Genomic DNA, 21,294 nt, shown 5'->3' with positions numbered 1-21,294 from the left:
TAGGAGCATACATATCAGGCTATGACAAAAAAAACCTGTTTCATAACCACCACTCTGGGTGCAAGGTCCAATCTAGCTAAACTCTAGAAAAGGAGTTTCCTCCTATTTCTCTCTAACACAGGAGCAAGCTGCTATGAAGAAGGGATACCCAAACCAACCTGGCATCCTAGGTATCTGACACACCCCTCTGAATCCATGTGAAATCCAAATTAGCCCCCCAATCTGGAGTGTCATCACCATAGATCCAAAAGCCATTGGATTTGTTCCAATTGATGTGAGCACCTACTGCAGTACAAAACAAATCCAAAGCTGTCCTAAAGGAAGTGAGAGTCTGATGAGAGGCTTTCAAGAAGATAGCAATGTCATCTACTAGCTCGTAATCCACGAGGTCCTCTTCCGATCTAAGCAAAAGTCTGAGCCCAAGAATGTCAACTCTAGACCTAAGAAAAATGCTCATAGCCTCAACCACAAAGAGGAAAAGAAAAGGGGCAAGAGGGCACCCCTGATGGACTGATCTAGAAATTTGAAACCTTCTCCTAACCCCTCCTATGAGCACTTGGCTGTGGGCTGACCTGTACAAGGTTGAGACCCCTCTGATCCATGCATCTGAAAAACCAAAGTGATGAGGGGTACCCTCCAAGCAATCCCAATCGACCCGTCATAGGCTTTTTCAAAGTCTAGGAGTAGAATTGCAAGCTTTTGACCACTCTTCATGGCCCACTTTGAAGCTTTCCAAAAGGAGAATATATTATAAAAAATGCTTTTACCATGAACAAACCTTGTCTACGTATCATGAATAAGATCAGGGAGTAAGGGATGCAACCACATTCCAGATTGCTTTAGCCATGATTTTGTAACAAGTGCCCAATAGAGTGATGGGTCTCCACTACAACACTAAATTTCGCACCCCCCTTTTGGGATTAAATGTATGAGACCCTCTGTAAGTGAGCCAAGCATCTCACCGAATTCCCAAGCGCCCTGCAGGGTTGAGGTGATGTGATCCCCAATCATATCCCAAAAGGTCAAGAAAAAGGAGGGTGTAAGCCCATTTGAACTTGGGCACTTACACTTATGAAGGGCAAGAAGAAATTCTAGGTTGGTAAAAGGTGCATCAAGAGAGACTCTCATATGTGGACTCACCAACCTAGGGATACACTGCCAAATGACATGTCTGGCATCATCTACAGCGAGACTACCAAGTGAGGCATAAAAATCTGTAGCTATGTGCATGATGGCATCTGGATCTGACTGCAAAACTCCATCTAAGTCAATAAGCTGAGAGACACTCTCTCTACTATGTCTGGGGCCATGAGTGGAGAAGAAATGCTTATTGACTCTACCTCCCATTTGTATCTAGAAGGCCTCTCATGCATGAAAGGCAAACTCTACTCTCTGATTGAACAAAATCTGTTGATGAGCTGTTGATGCAGCAAGGTGCTCCTGAATCCAAGCATCAAGTGGCCTCTTCTACTCTTCCCTCTGCAAAGCTGCCAATTGTTGGCAAATACCAATCTCTTGTTGAGAGTTGTGGTGCCATGAGCACATGTAGAGCAAAGGTATGAGCAAAGGTATGAGTAAAGGGAAAGCTGCCACATGGCATGGAGGAGATATCCCACATGTGAGCAAGCAAAATGGATGTAAGTACCCTCACCTGTAAAAGGGAGGTTCATTTGAAGTAATATCAATCAAGCACTTTGCACTATCTCAAGATTCTCTTTATGAGTCCAAGCTAATCTATCTTGGAACCTAATTGACTTGAGATACATGTCATGAGCACTCTCTTCATCATGTTTCCACATAGGTTCCATCCACCTTAGAGTGCTCCATAGATCCTGAGGCACACATGTTTTGTCATGGTATCAGAGCATAGGTTTAGCTCTCCTAGTTTAGCTCATTAGTAGCTCATTAGGATAGCTCCCATTCCTAGATTAGTTTTAGAATGTAAGATTAGTGTTAGATCTCAAGAGTTCTTGTGAGAATTCATTGAGAGAAAGAGCGAGAGAAATCCATCTTCTTGTGGGAATTCCGTTCATTCTTACTGTGAGAAAGAGGCTACGCATTGAGAGAGATAGATAGATCTATTCTCTATAATGATCTAGGACAGGAGAGGTTTGAACCCTGAGAGAGAAGTTTCTTCTTGAGAGTGTTCCATTGTGAAAGAGTCATCTACTCAACCGACTGCCAACAGAATCTCTGCATCCGCACTCTGTTTCTCACTTCCAGGGACGCCTCGTATGTCATTCAGTACCTTCAATCGAGAGGATGTTTGTAACAAGTGCAAGTTGCGCTTGCATTGCCTCTAAGGCTTTCGGTGGCCATCGATCTGTGACCTGAAAGGAACGACAACAGCAGCAAAGGCTACCTCAGTGAATTGCCTACAATAGTGGCTGGCTTCCAACGACACAGCCACGACAGACTTCACTCGCAACGCTTCACTACCACTAAGAGCTCTCTCCTTGCGACAGAAACTCCAAAACTCCAGCCAGCCGACAGACCTCCCGTCTCCTGCTTCAAGCGCTCATGCTTCAACAAGCCTCAAAGCCACAGCCGAAAGGAAGAACCGGCTCTGCAACGAGCTCCTACACACTCTTCAACAAGCAGTGCTCTTGAGCAAACACGGGTTCCAGCAACAATACTCACGGCCGAGCCCCATTGTAGCAAAAGAAAAGACGTCTTTGATCCAACGCCTTCGTACTACAGGCTACCAACCGCTCCATATCTACGCAAGATAGAAGCCACTCCTCCATATGCTCCAAGCGGCTCCTGCAATGCTCAACACAACCCACACAGCTCCAAGATGTGCCAACGGCTCTCTAGCGCATGCACATAGCTCCAAAAGCAACCGTGAGAGCTAGCAGCCAGCCTACGACCTCGCATGTGAGCTGCTCACTCAGCTTAGCAGCGCCCAAAGCTTCCATGCAAGTCACCTCCAGCGCAGGTTCTCTACAACCAGCCTTCCCGGACGAATCCGTCGCTTCGATGCCATCTTCGCTGCAGCTGCGACGCCTCCGCTTCTCATCTTCTCCAAGGTCTCAGAAAAGAAACATGGAGGATAAGAATGAACCTTGGTTAAGTTCATCTGACCCAGGGTGTGTAGAGGATAAGGACACGTGGCAGATAAGAGCTTTAACTGTGGTTAAGTGCAATCTTGGTTAAGTTTATAGTTAGGTGTAGTTTAGCTGCTGGGACCATGGTTGAGTTTAGCTAACCTTGAGTTCAAAGACTTTGGTTAAAGTTTATGGTTAGGTTCAGTTGAACTATGGTAAAGTGAATGTAACCTTGGGTTTATCTAGTTGGGTCACAAGAATGCCACATCAGCTTGCACAGTCAGCAGTGCCTTCTAAGCACAGAGCCTCTTGTTAAGCACAGTATGGAATTCAGCATGTGAATCCCTGTGACACATCATCAAAGGCCCTCTTCTTCATAAAATCTTTGACAAGCCATAACTTCCAATCCAGGAAGAATTTGGACATGCTCCAAAAAGGAAAAGTGATCGTCTTTTCGAGCTCTACGCGTCTGTCAAGTCAAAATCATTGTATGCAATTAGACACTGCCAATATTGAAAGAAATCAATTGGTAAGACCTTTGCAACCATTGGAAAAAGCAAAGCATGAATGCACACATCATTGTCATAAGCAAGCCGAAAGCACAAGTGCATGAGATGACCATAGCAAGAAGCATGGCATCCACACACAAAGCATTAAGGCACATGGAAGAACAAAGCATCATGCATCAAGCTACGTTAAGAGAAGAAGACAGCGACATCGACATGAAGCATTGAAAAGTAAAATCCTTGCCAACCTTGCCTATTATGTTTTGTAATCAAACCTGACCACCTGAGAGTAGCTATGAAAGCACCCAGGGGAGGTATTGACATGTAGAAGCCACACTTGACCACCTTAAGTAGCATGTATGCACTAAGGGGAGGTGATGGAATGTAACTCACATCTGACCACCTTGCAGTAGCCAAAGGATTATGGCACCAAGGGGAGGTGTTGAGAGTTGTGGTGCCATGAGCACATGTAGAGCAAAGGTATGAGCAAAGGTATGAGTAAAGGGAAAGCTGCCACATGGCATGGAGGAGATATCCCACATGTGAGCAAGCAAAATGGATGTAAGTACCCTCACCTATAAAAGGGAGGTTCATTTGAAGTAATATCAATCAAGCACTTTGCACTATCTCAAGATTCTCTTTATGAGTCCAAGCTAATCTATCTTGGAACCTAATTGACTTGAGATACATGTCATGAGCACTCTCTTCATCATGTTTCCACATAGGTTCCATCCACCTTAGAGTGCTCCATAGATCCTGAGGCACACATGTTTTGTCATCTCTCACCTGAGAATCTCACGTATCCTGGTACTAGCAACTAGATAAAAGTCGCTAATATCAAAGATGGCTGCTGCCATATGTGAAGGGCAGGGCAATCCACCTTGCACATGAGAAACCCAAATCTGCAAAGCTACCTTTGAGAGGTCCTCCTCTGCATAAAGGGTATCTAGAATCCTAATGCTAGCAGAATGTCCTCTCAAATGCAGCTTGGAAACCATGAGAACCACCAGAAAGTGATCCGAAGTGGAAACCCCAGGGACAATGCAAAATGATCCTCCTATATCCAAGGGCCACTCATCAACATAAAATTGATCAATCCATGCACGGATAGGCATCTGCAACCTCTTGTTTGACCAAAAATGCAGGAGTGACCAAAAATGCAGGAGTGACTTGTGATTAAGTGTGAAAAGCATCGTCAAGCCAAACATCTCTGCCACTGAAACTAAAGAGGAAGGCATCCCAAGCTGCCCCCTCTAAAGAATGGATGATGACACCCTCTTTGCCCCCTTTTTTTATATGAGGGTAACTCTACCATGTTGAAGTCCCCTCCTATGACCCATGAATCTAAATGGGGGCACAAGAGGGCAACTTCTTCCAAAATAGTACACGATCCCCTCTGTTATTGGGGGCGTAAAGGTTGAGCAGTCCAACCTTGTGACCCCCAATCAAAAGAAGAACCCACTAGGCTCTACAAGGTGAGATCACACCATGTTCAACAACCAAGGGGAGAAAAGAATCTAAAACTAAAAAAGTAGCTCCCCTAGTACCAAAGGCAAGTGACCAAAAGGTGTGACCTGAAAGTAGCTTGCTCGAATTTATACAATCACTGGCATCAAATATGTGCTCCTGCAAGAGTAAAACATCAATGGAGCCACCAATAACACCTGGATGAAGCTGATTCCGCGAATTAGCTGTTTGCGGTGGTGACGAGGGATGCCACAAGGCCCTGTATGTTCTAGCTAACAATCCTTATCGATGGGAGGAATTTACAAGTATGGTTTTAAAAGGCCCTGTATGTTCTAGCTAACAATCCTTATCGATGGGAGGAATTTACAAGTATGGTTTTAAAGATGGCTAGATGGTTGTGTGGTTTTCACTTTGAAGTTGCTTGTTTTCTTGTAGGTGACATAATTTAGAAAGTCATGCTACTTTTTCCATCAACTTACTAGCTTGACCACCCTCACACAATGGCCAATGTAAGGCTACCACTCCTCCAACTTGCAAGGATAGCAATACCTCCTCCTTTGGCAAGTCATACACCACACACTTGTGTACATCCATACCCACACTCTTGGTTGGTAGAATAATGCATTGTGTTGCTGGTGACCATGTGGTATGTAGCTTCTTGCCGGTGTTTTCATGTTGGCTCGCAATAAAAATGAAGATATATAGCCTTTAGAAGAGTTATATGATTGATTCATGTGCCTCTTCTCATGAGAACTATGTACACACGTACCCTTGCATGTTAAATTGATTCTTGATGCTAGCATCACCCAAAGAGTTTTTCTGTTAAAGGTATGGCGATTTTCTTTGCATGCTAACATGAAACTTGATGCTAGCATTGAGTCTTTAGGTTAAAAATATATATAGTCATGTGCCATTATAGTTATTTTAATATTGTTACAAAAGGGCATGTAGGAGGCTTACAATCCTCGTGGGTGAGAGAAAAGACACACACTTTCCTCAAATCCGCCCACAATACGAAAGAGCCAATGAGAAGGCTCTCACTTTCTTGACAAAATGTGAAAGGTTGGTGCAAGGAGGGAATGGAGGTCGCTGTCCGACAATTGTGTGCGAGCATTATAAATTCCACTAAGTGCCACGTGTAACACATGAGCCAATCATGGGGCACTACATCTTTTGTCACGTGTAAAAAAGGAGTCAATCATGCGCAGCGCACAGTCGATCGGGAGCAGCTAATCCTATAACGCACCTCGCCTATACAAGGCTATCCTCTCTGATGTGAAATTTGTCGCGGGTGCTACTCATCTACAAGCAATTATTTATGGCAATCGCTGCAGGTAGCATTGCCGAAAAAGAGATGAGCTTAGAAGACGCTGGAATTTCCCATAGATTCGTTAAGACGAATGGCATTAGCCTGCATATTGCGGAGCAAGGCTCGGGTACGCTTGGCTTGATTAATCCCTCATTTTTGCAAAAGGATAGTTTCTTTCCCTGTCGTTCAAGAAAGCATCCACAGTCCCAACATTCACGCCCCAAGTGATTTGAGCGCGTCCAATGTTGAAAGAGAAGCTGCCACAAAATTCATGCCTTTTCAACTACGAAACAAACATGTGTTAGAATAGGGATATTTCCAAGTCGTAGAGTATGTCAGATGGAACGATTTCCAAGTTGTAGAGTTATGTCATATCCTGTCAAGCTGAGAGCAATCTGGGCACACCTTATTTCGATGGTTTAATGTTTGTTCTACTCTCTAAAGATGCACCTTATTTAAGGGCACGTGAAGCCCTTGTGGGAGCTTATCACTGCTTGGGAAGCTATCCACTCAATAATACTTTTATGTACATAGATACATACATGTGCATGGATGCATGTCGCATGTATTTGTGTTGATAAGTGTAAAATTTCTACAAACATTCATCCTGTAAAGTCTTGCGTGCTTTTCCTAATTTAAAAGATGCTTTCTTTCTTATGGTCTCCTCCTGATGTGCCTCGGTCATTCAAACATAGCCTGTCATATGTGCAAATGTCCTTGAAGGTGATTTTTTTCTCTACCTCAAACCCCCCGCCCCCTCCTTCCTTCCCTTCCCTCCTCCTCCTCCTCCCCCTCCCAGCAATTGTACTATAATGAGGAACGTAGAAATCATCACTTGGTGTGTACTTCTTGGTGTATTTCCAGGGAATGTGCAGCAGCTAAATTAAACCAAGTGACCGTAGGGGTAAGGCAGAACAGGTGTGCTTTTTTATGATACTAATGGTGTGAAAAATCCACACTTTTCGAAAATGCAAATGTGTGCAATGCATGCAGAATTTGAATGCCGATTGGTCCTCCAATGGGAAAGAGCGCCCTCGTGAGAGTACTTGTTACGGATGAATGCAATGTGGTAGAGAGAATGCTATGTGAGATTCCCAATGAAAGGGTGATACCCTTTACGGAAATGTTTTGGGTACACATATGGCACGTCCCAAAAATAAGTATCCATTCACGATGGAATAAGCCTCTAAATCCCCGACCTCATTACACTGAATCTTCCCATAAATGTCAGCGAAGTTCTCATCTAAAGGATAAGCTTCAACCATTGCTCCTAATGATTTCTCCTTAATCACAGAAACGTGATTACCGTCTACTCAAAGCATCAGCTACTAAATTCTCCTTTCCTGACTGATATTCGATATTTGGTTGCCCAAAAGATTGAATATATTCAGCCCATTTGATTTGCCTTGAAGAGACAATGGGTTGAGAAAACAAGTGCTTGATACTTTGATGGTCAGTCTTAATCTTGAAAGCAGAACCATAGAGCATGAATGATTGCCAATAACTTCTTCTCATACGTGATATATTTCAATTCAGCCCCTTGAAGTTTTCTACTCTCATAAGCAATGGGATGCCCTCCTTGCATCAACATTGCCCCAATCGAGGTACCACTCGCATCCGTACATACAACAAAGAACTCTTTGTCCATGTCCGGAAGTGTTAACACTGGTGCAGTCACCAATGTTCTCTTAAGCTCCTAAAAAGCTACTTGGTGAACCTCTCCCCACTCATACAAGGAATGCTTCTTCAACAAATCTGTTAGTGGGGAAGCAAGACGTGCAGAATTCTTAATGAATCTACGATAATAACTACACATCCGTAGGAAGGATCTCAGCTCATGTATGTTTTTGGGTATTGACCAGTCAATTATGGCCTTGCCCTATTTAGGGTCAACCCAAATTCCCTCAGCAGACACAATGTATTCTAAATACTCTATTTCTGTCTTGAAGAACTCACTCTTCTTGGTATTTAGGAACAATCGATCCTTTCTTGGGAGCTCCATCACCTAGTAAGGTGATCCTTATGCTATTCCTCATTCTGGCTGAAATCTAAAATGTCGTCAAAAAAGACTATGACAAATTTTCCCAAGTAGGGTCACAAAACCCTTCTCATCAGCCTACTAAAAATGGCTGGAGCATTAGTTAGGCCAAAAGGCATGACCAAAAACTCATAATGTTCAGTGAGAGTGCGAAAAGCAGTCTTATGTTCATCCCCAGCTTTCATACGAGGTTGATGATAACCAGATTTCAAATCCAATTTACTAAAAACTTTAGCACCTTTAAGCATATCTAATAAATCATCCACTCTTGGAATCGGATACCGGTTTTTAATCGTAAGTTTATTCAAAGCACGGTAATCTATACACATACGATATGATTCATCCTTCTTCTTAACCAATAATACAGGTGCTCCAAATGGACAACTGCTTGGTCGAATCAGGCCTTTTTACAACAGATCTTCAATTTGTTTTTCTACCTCCTCCATTTCTATCCTGTTCATCCTGTATGGGGCTCTACATGGAGGAGAAGCTCCTGGCTCTAAGTCAATGGCATGATCATCTTCTCTCTCCATAGGCAATTCGAATGAGTCATCTCTTGAAAATCGATCCTCATAAGTTCTAAGGAACTCATTTCTCTTCCGATCTTCTTTTGAGATATGAAGATCTCGTGAATCCCGTATATACACAAGATTACAATCTACCCCTCTTTTTACCAATCTTTTCGCTTGGGTAGGAGTAATCAATGGAATTGTATACACGTCCCGATCCCCTACGATCCTTATGTTTTCGTCCTTATGTACAAAGCAACAATGATGAGTATGAGGATGAATAGCAGGGTTAAAATCATACCGCCATGGTTTACCTAGAATCATGTCAACGTCTTGTAAAGGGGCTACTAGAAAATCCCTTCGATCTCTATATTTTTGTATACGAAAAGGAATATTCCGTACTATGGATGTGTCTTCTTCATTGTGTCCCCTAAAAGCTCCTCAAAGCGACATGTTTTTTATAGGTTCTGGTTTAAGATGGAGTGATTTTGCCAATCTATCACTTACTAAGTCATAATTACATCCATCGTCTAGGAGAACCACTATTCTCTGTCCATTCACGAATCCATACACCTTAAAAAGATCATGAGGCCCAAAGGTATTGGCTGAATGGACAGCATTCACTATTAGCTCAATAGTCACAGTAGATTTCGAGGGTGACAAGGTAGAAGCCTCACCCTCCTGCTTGGATGCCTTGGCTTTCCCTTTTATTGAATTCGTCTTGGCAATCTTAGCCAAGAGAACGGGACACTTATGCCATAAGTGCCCTGGCTTATGTTTCTTACACCCGAAACATTTTCCTTCCTTAATCAACTTCCTCTCCTCTTCGTCAGTCATAGAAGGAAATGGCACCCATCCAGGACGTGATTGGCTGTTCACATTCCTTACAAGAGCTTTACCCTTCCCTTTATTATTCTTAAACCGGTTTGGTTTCCTAAAAGTGGGTATATTGTTGGTCTTAGATGATGACCCATCCTCCTTATTGAAGGGTTTACGAGGATTCAATTTCCTCTCGGCTATTTCACCAGCTTAGTGAGGTCCTTAAGCATGGTCGGGTTAAACATTTCAACCTCGTACCTTACTTTTGGGCTTAAAGCTGCTAAATACTTCTTTCTCCTATCTTCCTCACTCTTTTCGGGTAACTCTCTCATTATCGAACTGCCTAAACCTCTCCCAACGAAAGGTTAGGTTCTCTTCATGCCTCGGTGGCATGAAAGTGGCTTTCGGTTGCTCCACGAATTTAGCCCATATATGAATAGGCTCTTTTCCTGTTTGTGACAAGGACCACCACATTAGAGCATCCTTCTGCAGATGCAATGTGGCAAGAGCAAGCTTCTCTTGCTCGGTCTTGTCTTAATGGGCAAAGTATAGCTCAAAATGGCGAATCCAATTGAGGATTTTGTCAGCCTCCCTTGCCCCATCATATTTGGGAAACTCAATTCTCTCTCGTGGTTGGAATTTGGACCTCTTAGAAGGGGTACTCAACTCTTCATCCCCGAAGTTTAAAGTCCTCTTAGTCCCTAGTCTTGCAATAATGGACTGTATTGCTAAGCTGGAAAATCAGCTTATCAACAGGAGTCTCCTCTACCCAGTTTGGGAGATCATAGGGAGTCTTGCAGGCTGGCATATCTGGACTTCCAGATGCACGTAGACCTTAGGAGATCAGGCTTCTTCTGCTACCCAGACCCTAGTGGACATTTGGAGCACGATCATTCACACGCTCAAGGATCAGTGGGAGGGAGTCCCGGGCAGGGAAGGAGAAGAGACGTCGCTTCCTTCGCGACTGGGACCATCGAGAGCTGTTCTTCCAGCACTTTGCTCAGAGTCTTCAATGGCATTACTCCCCCCCACCGTGGCTGTTTGTCCACACTCCCCTGAGAGGCTTGTAATTGGTATTTTGTTACCTCGGGCTGTATCCGTTTTGCGATTGCAGCCCGTTGGCCCTTAGGCCCTCTTGTACTCTCGTTTTCAAGCAATATAACTAGCACTACTTTTTGCGCAAAAAAAAAAACAGGAGTCTCCTCCCTTCCTCTTGCACTTGGCTTATAATCCATGTGTACTGGGTTTTGAGTTGAAGGCATGAACTCATCACCTTGTTCTTGGCTGTGGTCTCATTTCTTCTTTCATTATGAAAGGAGAACTCCCTATCAAGAGGTTCTTGAAGGAGAGACTGCTGTAGATTTATTTGTGGGTTGTCATACTCAAGATGTGTATAACTCTCACCTAATCCATCCTCTTCAAGAGGGGGTGAAGGTGTTCTTTCTCTCTCTCCTTGGGGTAATGGAGGAAAAGGAATAAGTTCATTGTTATATGTCCCTTCCCCTTCCATTCTTTCCTTTTAGTAATACAAGAGAGAAAATGTCTTGCTGTAATTTCAAAAAAAAAGAGGTTTATTTTACAGCAAAAGTCAAGTGTTGTAGAGTTGGTGGTACTTATCCGACTCCTGCTTCGTTTGTGTTGAGAAGACACTTTAAATGACCTCCTTTCCCTTCTCTTTCAAGCTTTTCTTCTTGTATTTCTGCTGTAAACTGGTACGCTCTGTTTGGGCTACTTGTTTTGAGCGGATTGGAGCTCTAGATACCGTTATAGGGGGTACTTGATGGGTGGATCACCCCCCTTAAAATCTTATTCCGATCCGACTTTCCGTTGGGGAGAACGGGGGATCCCTTTTCCTCACGGTTTAAGGATTTTAAGGGTACATTCACATGGGTGGGGGGACGGGGGCGGGGGGGGGGGGGGGCAATTCACCTCGTGAGGACACCCCGTTCACCGTTCAAGACCAGAAATTTTCAGAAAAATCTCGTCTTAGAACCTCGGAGATCGGTCGGTCGTGATCCTCTTCCGCAACTTCTCTTGCGACTTCCGTCGTCCGCAACTGTCGCCCTCTTCTCGTCCCGCTTGTGGATCATCACCGCTCTGATACCAAATGTGAAAAATCCACACTTTTCGAAAATGCAAATGTGTGCAATGCATGCAGAATTTGAATGCCGATTGGCCCTCCAATGGGGAAGAGCGCCCTCGTGAGAGTACTTGTTTCTTTTTCGACCTACATGCAAAGTGGGAGAGAGATGACGGATGAATGCAATGTGGTAGAGAGAATGCTACGTGAGATTCCCAATGAAAGGGTGATACCCTTTCATTAATGTCCCTTGAGATCACTCAAGTTCCACCTTCCCATTTACACCTACCCTTATCCTATGACCCATGCACCTACCATTCAATGCACTCTAATGCCTCTCCTCCACTCCTCCTCTCCTCTTTCCTCCCCTCCTCTTCCTTCTTCCTCTCCCCTTGCTGCCCCCTCTTCTTCCTCTCCTCTACTTGCTGACTCCTCCTCTCCTTGCTCATTCCTCTCTCTCTCTCCTTCCTTTCATCCTCTCCCCTCATCTGGAGTACCCCTATTTTTGGTAGGGGTCTCCTGGGCTTCAGGAAAGCGGACGGAGTTATGTTTTTGGTTTTGAATCAGCCTTTCCCACCTCGATTGACGAATGGGTTCCCATTCAGTCAATCCGTTACCACCCACACCGGCCGCGAGAACTGTCACTTTCTCAAAGGACGAGCTGCAGCAGCTGCAAAAGGATTTGGAGCACGAGTGTTCCACAACTCTCTTCGCACGCATCCATGGCTCCCACCCCTCCAGGTCACAAGCTAGAGATTGGATGCTTGCGGCACTTCCCCAGGAGCTCGCCCCCCACCTTAAGGATGTTCGTTTGTTGGGACGAGGTTTCTTTCAGGTGTGCCTAGATTCCCCGGACGTCACGAGAGACCTGCTACAGGCCGGTTTTCTTTTTCTAGGCTTCAGGAGGATTTTTTTGTTTCCCTTTCAACTGGGCTTTGACCCAGTTGAAGAGGACAAGCAGGGAGTTTCTGTTTTCATCAGATTCCCTGGTCTTCCCTCAGTTTATCACCGGCTACTTTCAGTTATTGGCGAGAGGTTTGGTGTGGTAGCAGAGATCCCCCCTCTTCCTGGCGAACCCTCTTCGGCTGCTGAGACGGTCAGGATGGATGGGGTACCTAGGGTTAGGGTAATTGTCCAGGACCCCAATATTTCAGATGACCACATCATGCTACAGCGACCCGATGGGTCCTTCTTCCACCAGAGATTTGAGGTTGCAGGTCGGCAAGACCAGTGCAGGATTTGCAGATCCTCAGGGCACTTCGCCAGAGATTGCCCAAAGAAGAAAAAGAGACCCAGAATGCAACCAGCTCGTACTAGCTTACGACAGAGAGCTGGAGCAGGACCTACCGCTCCACAGGCGCCGCCTCAGACACGGGCTCCCCCCCTCCTAGGGCTACCCAAGTCCCTCCTACACCTGGCACCATCTCTGGCCCACGGTGGGTTCCGGCTGTGGTTAGGCCCTCTACTTCAGATCACACATCCACCGCTTCGGAGGCTACCCCCTTGGAGCCTCGGGAGGAGACTAGTGTTCAGGAGCCTTGTTCGACCCCATCCCTGGATCAAGTTGTACCTTCCTCAGCAGCCCAGGTTGTTGGCACCTCATTCGTAGCAATTCTTGATCAGGATCCAGTACAGGTGCCTCCTTCTTTGGATAGAGGGAAGGGGGTCTTACATTCTATCCCTGCTTCGGTAGGAATCCTTCGTACACCCTCCCCAGGACTGGCTCAGCGGAACTCCTTTTCTGCTTTGGAGGACCTCTCTAAACTCCCAGATGATGATTTTGTACCTTCTACTTTCGGAGAGCCAGTTATCGGCATCCCTTGTGAGAGATCCTTCTCTCTTTCACCTGTGGACTTTCCTCCCCTTGGACCTCGTGTGTATGGCAGGAGGTCAGCTCCGGCAGAGGGTTCTTTTTCCGCCACCAGGTCGGGTAAGGTATTCCAACCCGCTTCCTCCCGCCGATGAGGATAGCCAATTGGAATATACAAGGATTGGGCGGCATCCCTCATCGCCGTCGCAGACAGCGGATCAGGAATCAGCTCCATCCAGGTGTTTCAGGTGGTTCCGTAGACATTCTTTTTCTTCAGGAACACAAATTGGATGTCAGAGATTGCTTTAAGTCAGGTAAGCTACTTTCAGGCCGGACTTTTTGGCTTCCTGCCTTGGGAACCAGAGGAGGTACATGCATATCAGTTTCAGATTCTATTCTCCCTCTGATCATTGGACACGGCATGATAACCCCCTCCAAGGCCTAGTGGGTTTTACTTCTGATCAACGGACGTAAGGTTGGTTTCCTCAACCTCTATGCTCCGAACAACAGAGGGGACCGTGTTCTGTTCTGGAAAGAGTTGCTCTCGTGGGCTGACATTGCTGATTCATGGATTATTGGGAGGTGACTTCAACATGGTTGAGGCACCTTCTGATAAGCAAGGGGGCAGAGAAGGTGGTATTCATTCCCTCGAGAGAGCAGCTTGGGATGCCTTCTTATTCAGGTTCAGTGGCAGAGATGTTTGGTCAGATGATGCATTTCATATTCAGTCTCAGTCACTTTTGTTTTCATGGTCTTCAAGTCTGCCCTCTCCGTCCTTCATAAGGGAAAATGCCCTGGTTCCGATGGTATTACTCCTTCTTTCTTTATAGCCTTTTGGGATATGATAGGTGATCCTATTACTTCAGCCCTACAGGGCATTTGGGACTCGGGTGAGATGCCTGACTCACTGACCGAGGGACTCATACACCTTATCCCGAAAGGTGGCAACAGGAATTTTGTATCCCATTGGAGACCCATCACTCTATTGGGCACTTTATACAAAATCCTTGCCAAGGCGATCAGCATCCGATTGCAGCCCCTTCTTCCAGACCTCATCCATGATAGTCAGACAGGCTTTGTGCATGGCAGGAGCATATTTGACAATATCTTTTTCTTTTGGGAAGCCACTGAGTGGGCTATGCAGAGCGGGCAGAGGTTGGCAATTCTACTTCTGGATTTTGAGAAAGCCTATGACAGAGTAGACTGGGGCTTTCTTGAGGGTACTTTTCTACGTTTTGGTTTACCATGGATTAGAGGGGTGGCCTCGCTTTATAGATCAGCTCACAGCCAGGTTTTGATTGGAGGGGTAAGGGGTGACAGATTTCAGATTTTCAGGTCAGTTCGTCAGGGATGCCCTTTAGCCCCCTTCCTCTTTCTTTTTGTGGCAGAAGCTATGAGTATCTTCCTTAGATCTCAGGCTGAGTTTTTTGGGTTGAGATTGCCCTTGAGACAGGAGCAGGAGCTTCTTGACTGTGAGTTGGCTGATGACACTGCTATTTTTATTGAGGCCTCTTCGCAGTCACTTGATTCTTTCCGGACAGCCTTGAATATTTTTTGCTCAGCTGCAGGGGCACACATTAACTGGCATAAATCCTTCGGCTTTTGGATCAGTGATGAGGAAACTCCAGATTGGGGAGCTGACCTTGGCTTTTCCTGGATTCAGAGGGGTGTTCCTGTTAGATATCTGGGATGCCAGGTAGGGTTGGGCATCTCTCCAGCACGGCAGCTTGACTCAGTACTAGAAAGTATAAGGAAAAAGCTACTTTTTTGGAGCTCAGCCCAACTCGACCTTTGCCTCTAGAGTTGTGGTAGTGAACCAGGTTCTTTTGGCCACCGCCTGGTTTGTGTGTTCTTGCTGGTGCCGGTCTAGGGATTGCATCACTCAGCTCATTAGACCAGTCAGGAATTTTTTATGGAGTGGACTTGATGGCACAGCAGATGTTGCAACGAGGGTGGCCTGGGAGACCATTATTCTCCCTACATCTGAAGGGGGCCTTAATATCATTGACCCGGATCTGTAGTGCAGGGCATTGCTTTGTAAGGTGGTGGTGAGGGGACTCATGCCTGGGCAGGAACCTTGGAAGGATGTCTTTTTTGGATGCATTTAGGCTTGCACACCAACCTTGGGAGATGATTGGGTGGACAGCCCACTTCAGCCCCTCTCAGATCTCCTGCCTCTCCTCTCATGTCTGCCATCCTGAAAGCGTGGGGGAGCTTCAGGAACACTCTTCGAAGGGTTCCATCCTCTACCCTAGAAGAGATTGATAGGCAGCCGGTCATTTGGAATGATAGTATACTTGATGAGCATGGCACACCACTGGGCACTTCCCATTACATGCAGTGGTTTAGATGGGAGAGAGGCCCCGCCTACACAGTAGGTACTTGGAAGGAATTTATCAGGCTACCTGAGGTGTCATGTGCACGGATTGGTATCTGACGTGTACTAGGTACACAGGACTAGCTCAGGTTAGCCTGGGGAGGCTTAGAGCTAGGCAGGCTTGATTCTCGGGTTGAGTGGCAAGGGTACGAACTATTTATAGGTCTTCGCTATTTTTGGCGCCGGGGCCCGAGTCTAGAAAAGAGGCCAGGGGGTTCAGTTCTCAGTGTGCAGTTGGGAGCAAGTCTCGTTCCCAGGTGCCAGGTCTGATCCTGGATTGAGTCGCGGACGCGCGCCTGCATCTTAGCGTAGCCCAAGGCCCAGTGGCAGATCCAGGGCTTCACAGCACCACCTGGTGGTATGGGACACCAGGCTGGTTTGGATCTGATTGGGAGTTCGTGCCAGTAGCTCAGCTCGTGGCTCGGAGGGGACATCTTCTGATTCGGGATCACATCCCGTAGATGTCATGGTTGGGTGGTGAGCAGCCTGCTCAGATCTGATGTTGTGTGTGGTTGTTTTGCAGATAAGGGGTTTCAGGAGTGCTGGGACGTGTCAGTTGGTATCAGAGCCAGCTCCTGAGGTAGGAACTTCTGATGCGAGAACTTTTGACGAGTTTTTCCTCCAGGTATGCCCTAAATTTCGAAATCTGTTGCTGCGTTTTTGCTGGCTACCTGGGATAGAGGGGTGGAGAGATATCTGGGAAAAGGAAGAAGAAAAGGAGGGAGAGAAATTGAGATCCCTGAAGGGCCTGTGAGAGAAGGCTGTAGGAAGTGGAGAGAGAGCAGAAAGGTAGGAGAGAGAGGCGAAAAAAACTGCAAGGGAGGCGTAGAAGTGACGCCTAGGACAGTACGGAACAGGCTGGGGGCAAAGAGAGGCTCGTAGGGCGGCGAGCAGGCTGCGCAGAAGGCTGTGTACAGCCTGCGCATTGGGCTGCGTGCAGCCTGCGCAGAGGGTGTTTTTTTTCGAAAAAGCACCCCCTCCAAAGCTAGGGGAGCTTAGCCTTTTTTGGAAGCAGAGCTTCCAAATAAGGCTGCCCTGCTCCCTATATAGGTGGGGGCAGGGTACCAGCCTACCCACAAGCCCAGCCTAGAGTTTCGAAGCAGTGCCTCGAACTGTGCGCCAGCCTGCATCAGCCGTACCTGCCTGGGCCAGCGCTACCTCTGCACCGTGCAGTCCGCAGCGTCCGTACACCACCAGCGCCAGCCAGCGCCATCTGTACGGATCCCGCTGCAGCGAGCCCTGCGTCAGCACCCCCTGCTCCGAGACAGTACCCGCAGACTGTACGGATGCCGTACAGTCCACGTCAGCATCTGTACGGCCTGCGTCAGCGGCCGTACAGCCATGTCAGCAGACCGTACGGCCTGCGTCAGCAGACCGTACAGCCACTTCAGCAGCATGTGCATCCGGTTGCGGGTTCGGAGAGGTCTCGAGATTCGTGGGCTTCCGATTCGCCAGGTTCCAGCATCTCTTTCCGTCGGCATCTTTCGGGATGGTTTTCTTCTGCTCCATTCTCCTCTGTGCTTCGTTTCAGTCAGTTATTTCTCTCAGTTCGTATTCAAATCAGATTTCAGCCATGTCTGATGCTCCAAATCCCGAGTTCACCATGGGAGAGCAGGACTTGGATTACACTCCTGTGGGAGAGGAGGATCAGGGTCTCTATGACGACCTGATAACCAAAAAGGCCTTCAGTGAATTTACGACTGCTCTTGATGGCAAATTCGAGCAGGTCAATGCTAATCAATCGGGGTTGACACAGCAACTCCAGGGGATACAAGCAACTCTCACCCTTCTGGCTAGCACTGTGCAGGCACTCACGCATGTGGATGCCATGGCTTCAGTGCTAGGCCCGAATATAACTCCAGATCCTTTTCCGGGTGACCAAAAGTCGAGAACAAAGGAGGTAGTTGACACTTGGTTACACAAGTGGCAGGTACACTTCCAATTCCACCCATATCCAGATGAGAAAAAGATTCAGCTTGCAGCAGGGTTTATGTCAGGTAAAGCCTTGCTATGGTGGAAGGAACTCCAGCCTAAGCCTAATACATGGACAGATTTTGAGGGGATCTTCAGGAAGGAGTTCCTGAAGAAGGAGGATGATTACGATATCGTTGGCAAGCTCAAAGCCCTCTATATGTCAAAATTAAACTTGACTTTTGAAGTTTATCTTCAAAGATTTCGGGATCTGCAAACCAGGGCCACTAAGATGGATCCAGTGACCTTGTTAGGTTTCTTCGTGGATGGTTTGCCAGACTCCTACAAGTTGCAGATAAAGAACAACAAGTGCACAACGTTGCAGGAGGCCATGACTTATGCGCGCATATATGATGATACCATGGCCGGTACCAAAGCAACCACAGTTACCGACACGAGTGGAAAGAACAAACGCAAGTTCTTTCAGCATACGACTAGTATTGCGGAGACGAAGTCTACGGACAACGCCTCCAAGAAAAGCTTAACTCCAGCAAAGAATGGTAAAGCCCGTTTCCTTCGCACTCTGAGGCTCAAGAAAGAAGGGCGATGCTTCTACTGCGAGGAGCGGGACCACACAAAGAATGAGTGTCCTAAGCGGAAGAACCAAAAGTTGGTGCTAGGACCGAAGCTCCAGGCGGGTCCACGTACCGCAGCCAAGGGAGCGAACCAAGTCGCGATGACAGGTATTTCTGTAAATGTCATTACCTGCCCACTCTTTTGTAATTGTACTTTCAATACTTCGTTGTTTGGTTCCCATGATCTTTTCCAAGTTTATGGAGAAGTTATGGACCAACAGGTTCACATTCTCTTTGATCCGGGCAGCTCTCACAATTTTGTTAATTACAAATTTGTGCAGAAGATGGGGCTGTCCACAGTACCTAGCGACCACACCTATGAGGTGCAGCTTCCAGCTGGGAAGCAGTTTTGGGATCGCAAGGTTGAAGCGCTTCCTATCCGGATTCAAGCCTACACGGGAGCTCTTACATGTTATGTTATGCATCTGGAGCATGTAGACTTGTTGATCGGGATAGAGTGGTTTAAAACCCACAATATTCAGATCGGATGGACGGAGCATACGCTTTCTTTTGTAGATTAGGACACCCAATTTTGTATTCAGTGTGATAAAATTCCCTCTTCTCAGGGGCCTATTGTATCTGCGATGCAGCTTCGGAATAAATTAAACAATTCTCATTATGATGTCTATCAGTGTGTTTTGATTCCACTTTCTTCATTTGTTGTTTCTGTAATTAACAAAAATGAATTAAGTGTGTTTGAACACCGTGAATTGAGAATGTTGTTAGATAATTTTAAGGACGTATTCCCAGCTCAACTGCCGGAAGGTTTACCTCCAGAACGGGCAGTAGATCATCGCATAGACTTAGTCCCAGGGGCTCAACCTATCAGTGTACCACCTTATAGGATGAGCCAGGTAGAGGAGGATGAGTTAGCTATCCAGCTTCAGGATTACCTGAATATGGGCTATATCCGCCCAAGTAAATCACCTTGGGGTGCACCTGTCCTCCTAAGAAAGAAGAAAGATTCTTCCTGGAGAATGTGTATAGATTATAAACGATTAAATAAAGTGACAATTAAGAATCGATACCCTCTCCCTCGTTCCGATGATTTGATAGACCGTTTGGCCGGAGCGAAGTATTTCACTAAGATTGATTTGCGTACGGGTTATCATCAAATCCGTATCTATGCTAAACACATAGATAGGACCGCATTCCGAACTAGGTATGGTTATTACGAGTTTCTCGTATTACCTTTTGGTTTGACCAATGCTCCTGCTACTTTTCAGCAGATGATGAACGATTTGTTCAGGGATTTTCTGGGCAAATTTGTTGTAGTGTTCTTAGATGACATCTTGGTATATAGTCGAACGCTTGAGGATCACATAGGACACCTCCGGGTTGTCTTAGTTGTTCTGAGACAGCATAAGCTCTATGCCAAGATGAGCAAATGTGACTTCTTTATGAAGGAGATCATTTACTTAGGACACAAGATTTCTTCTGAAGGTATTAGCATTGATCTGGATCGTATCCAGAAGGTTTTAGAATGGCCTATCCCTCTGACTGTGAAACAACTTCGTTCTTTCCTAGGATTTACGGTATTTCTTCGGAAGTCAGTGCGTGATTATTCACGTATCACGGCACCCTTGACCAACATATTGAAAGGTCGTGGACGCAGGTCTACCCAGCCGATCTCTTGGAATGATGCAATGAACAAGGCTTTTGAAACCTTGAAGTTTTCTATCAAGGAAGCACCCGTTCTTGCATTACCCGATCCTACCCGGCCTTATGTTTTAGAGGCCAATGCGAGTGATTATGCGATTGGGGCAGCTCTATTCCAAGAGGGCAGACCTGTAGCTTTCGAGAGTAAGAAGCTAGACGACACTCAATATCGTTGGCCCACACTTGAGAAGGAACTTTATGCTGTAGTGTATGCTCTTAAGGTTTGGAGACACTACTTGTATGGTTCAAAGTTCCTTGTATTGACTGATCACCAGTCAATTAAGTATGTGTGTGATGGATCAGAATTGAGAGGAAGGAAAGCTAGATGGGCAGAACTAATGCAGGATTTTGATTTCGAAATACGTTATCGTAAGGGTTCCCTGAATAGTGTGGCGGATGCCTTAAGTCGAGTTAAGTTTGTAAATGCATTGTCATTTACGGAAATATCCTCAGACCTATTTCAATCCTTGAGAGGGCTATACGCAACTGATAGTCATTTCAGTTCTTATTGGCAGAGAGTCGAGGATGGTGGGAGCTCCATGGTTGACCAGGACTCAGAGATTGTGCCACCTAGGATACAGGCGACGGGAGGTCAGTGGATGATTAGGAACGGCTTGCTGTTCCGGAATGAAAAGATTTGTGTGCCTGATGTTCTGGACCTTAAATCCAAGATTCTTTGGGAGTGTCATGATGCTCCTAGTGCGGGACATCCAGGTATACATCGGACTCTGTCTCTTGTGAAGCATACCTTTTATTGGCCTAAGATGCGTGCATTTATAGAGAACTATGTAGTAGGTTGCCGGGTTTGTCAAGTTATTAAGGCTGAACGCCTTAGAAGCGCGGGCTTATTACAGCCTTTACAGATTCCAGGTAATAAATGGGAAAGTATTTCCATGGATTTTATTACTGGTTTGCCACGAACGCGCAAGGGTCATGACTCTATTTGGGTCATAGTCGACTGTTTGACAAAAATGGCTAGGTTCTTACCTACTAGAACAACTATTTCAGCTGTTCAGTTGGCTCACGAGTTTGTGGACCACTTGTTTAAGCTGTATGGTTTGCCATCTGACATAGTTAGTGACAGGGACTCAAAGTTTACAAACCTTTTGGACACTTGTATTTGAGAA

General features: G+C 46.1%; 1 pseudogene; it reads left to right on the top strand.

Annotated features, from left to right (window-relative positions):
• Positions 1-6,261: 6,261 nt before the first annotated feature.
• LOC147896064 (epoxide hydrolase 1 pseudogene) overlaps positions 6,262-21,294 on the top strand; it is a 43,970-nt pseudogene continuing 28,937 nt past the window's right edge.

The sequence above is a fragment of the Dipteris shenzhenensis genome, chromosome 12 (genome assembly GCF_047967505.1).
Source record: "Dipteris shenzhenensis isolate YYH24624 ecotype China chromosome 12, Dip_SZ_1.0, whole genome shotgun sequence".
NCBI lineage: Eukaryota > Viridiplantae > Streptophyta > Polypodiopsida > Gleicheniales > Dipteridaceae > Dipteris > Dipteris shenzhenensis.
This window is presented reverse-complemented; position numbering and strand designations above follow the sequence as displayed.